The following is a 2727-nucleotide window of genomic DNA, read 5'->3' on the forward strand; positions in this document are numbered from 1 at the left end:
CGGGAGGAATTTTCTGGGTGGGTGGAGGGGGGTTTGAGTGGTGATTGAACTGAGATGAGGTGGAGGGTGCGTCAGACGCTAGGAGTGAGAAGCGGTTTTTCGTGGGTATGGGGGCGTCTAGAGGTGGGGCTGTACGTCTACGTTTTCGTATACTGGGGTCTGAGAGGGTAAGAGTGGGGTCTTCGTCGGTGATGGAGCCGGAGGTTGAGGTTAAGGACTTTATGTCGTCGTCCATTGGGGAAGGAGGGCAGGATGAGGTTGATTCGTGTTTACGGAGGAGTCCCATTATTATGTCATATTGATGTTCTGGGGGGACCGAGTCGAGGGCTTCTTGGAGTTTATCTTGAAGTTCAGGATTCATTGTTGCGGGGTTGGGTGTGGTGTCGTGGAGGAGGTTATGAGAGAAGAGAGGTTCACCCGCCGGCGAGATACCGGGGGAGAGGGGGAGTGGGTGGGGGTCAATTATCAAGGGGGTGAAGGAAGTGGACTGGGTCATGTTAATGACTTACGTATGTTGAAGCGAGGTGGCCGTTTGCAATTTACACGAGTCAGAGTATTCAGCTTTCACACAGCGGGAGCGGCAGGAGTGGAGCGCGTCGAACCGAACTCCTCTCAACGTCGACTCAAGTCCGAATGTGTGATGAACTGTCGAATGAAATTTGAGATTGACTCCGAATCAGAACCCCGATTAGAGAAAATTCACGCCTTTTATACCCGCGGAATCTATGGTCTCTATTACTATGTCGTCGGGTTCCCACTCTGGCCCGCGTTCTTTGACATACTATTGGACACGATAGTTTTTTTTGACGAATTCGTAAATTCTCGCCCCTTGATTCGCCAGCGTCAAGGCCGTGGTCGCTTCCTCCAATCGGGATGAATCATGTTATCGTTATATTCGATTTGATCGAGTTTTCATCTCGCGACCTCGTGACTTTGCCCGTGTTGTGTGCGCACGAGGCTCGCTCTCGGCACGCCGAGCAAGCGGTCGTTTTTATATCAGCCGCGGAGTCGGTATCGCGTTTAATATTGCCTCGCGGGGACAAGATTTTATCTATACACATTTTATCATTCTTTATCACATAGGAGTCACGTCGAGTACTTCCGACACGTCACAATATATATGAATAGACATGTATTTCTAAAACTTATATGTACTAGCTGTGATTTCCAATATTTCTTCTTTTGTCCTGACAGACTTTATTTACGCGATTTTTATTCGCGTAAAACGAATTTACATGGAACGGATATTTCGCGTAAATTCAGGGACGCTTATACCTACATTAATCATTAAAAACTATTTTTGTTAAGGGATTATATTACCCAGGAAATTTTTTTTTCTTATTTTTTTTATTGGCTTAAATAATTCATAAACTGTTATAAAATGATATTTAAAAACTATTTTGAGTGGGGCAAGCTTTTCAACAATTTTTCTAGCTTATTTTCCGGACGCCTCTGAGCTCTCCGAAACCTTTTTCAAAGGCCGCTCAGCTGCGCGCAGCATTTGAAGTGTTTTACGGCTCTGTTGGTAATTTCTGCCCGTACAAATCAATTATATTTCCTTGAAATATATATATACAAAAAATACTTGGAACAAGACTGCGAAATTTTAAGAAACAAGTAAAAAATCTTGGTGACCGAGGCAACTTGATTGGAAAATTCATTGATGAACTGAGTATGTATTACGGACTGGCTATACGTCGAAATACTGATTCAATGGAGAATATGCGCAAGGAGATATATGCTACATTGTACCACAAAATTTCAACTGATAAAAAGCCTCAGCACGATAAATGTCCCGTAAGAGCAGATTCTTTGTGCTCCTGTCAAAGAGCGAAAGCCTAGCATACTCTCGAAATGTATACTCATAAACCAGCTATGCCAATGAAAGTATTCGACGAAGTTGAAAAGATTTATGAAGATTTAACGAGAGATGATCTTTCCCGTTGCCTTGGAGGATTCACACAAAATGCGAATGAAACTTTGAATGCCATCGTTTGGTCGATAGCGCCGAAAGCAATATCCAGCGGCAAAAGCGTAGTTGATTTTTCAACTGACGTCGCTGTAATTACGTATAATGGAGGTTTTCAAGGACTGCTAGATGTTATGGACACACATTAATTGAAGATTAATTCAGAATTGTATATTTTTGCCATGGAAATCGATGGTTTTAGTTAAAGCTGCAAACCGCTCAGCATCGAAACATCGGAACAGCGCTCCGAAAAGCCTTAGGTCGCTCAGAAAAGGCTGAAGAGCAAAATGTATGCTAGGAAGGGCAGTTATACGGTGCTGGGATAGCAGAGTAAAAGTAAAAAAATTAGCAAGCCTATGTTTTGAATATTTCATATAGTAAATACGTTTTGAAACTTTAAACGCATTTTTCTCGAAACTATGTTTTTCACATTTGTGTACAACGTAGCCCGCTCATTTTTTATTCGATGGACTTGAAATTTTAATTACAGCTTCTTAGATAGATTATCTATTGAAGTACAGACGATTTTTACGATTGATAAATAATTGCATTTGCAATAAACAATGTGAAGTCGATTTTTTACTAACAAGGAAGGTACCTGAGGTGTCCCCCTCCGATTTTGTTCATTTTTAAATATGTTATAGTGGACCAAAATCTAAGGGACCCGTGTTTTTTTTTATCGGCGGATAAACACTTTTAGGGGGTGAAATCAGGCTTCAAAGTTGGCCGTGAAAGGGGGTGAGTTTGCTGTTTCATAT

Source organism: Orussus abietinus, unplaced genomic scaffold (genome assembly GCF_000612105.2).
Source record: "Orussus abietinus isolate OABI.00-Male unplaced genomic scaffold, Oabi_2.0 scaffold891, whole genome shotgun sequence".
Lineage (NCBI taxonomy): Eukaryota > Metazoa > Arthropoda > Insecta > Hymenoptera > Orussidae > Orussus > Orussus abietinus.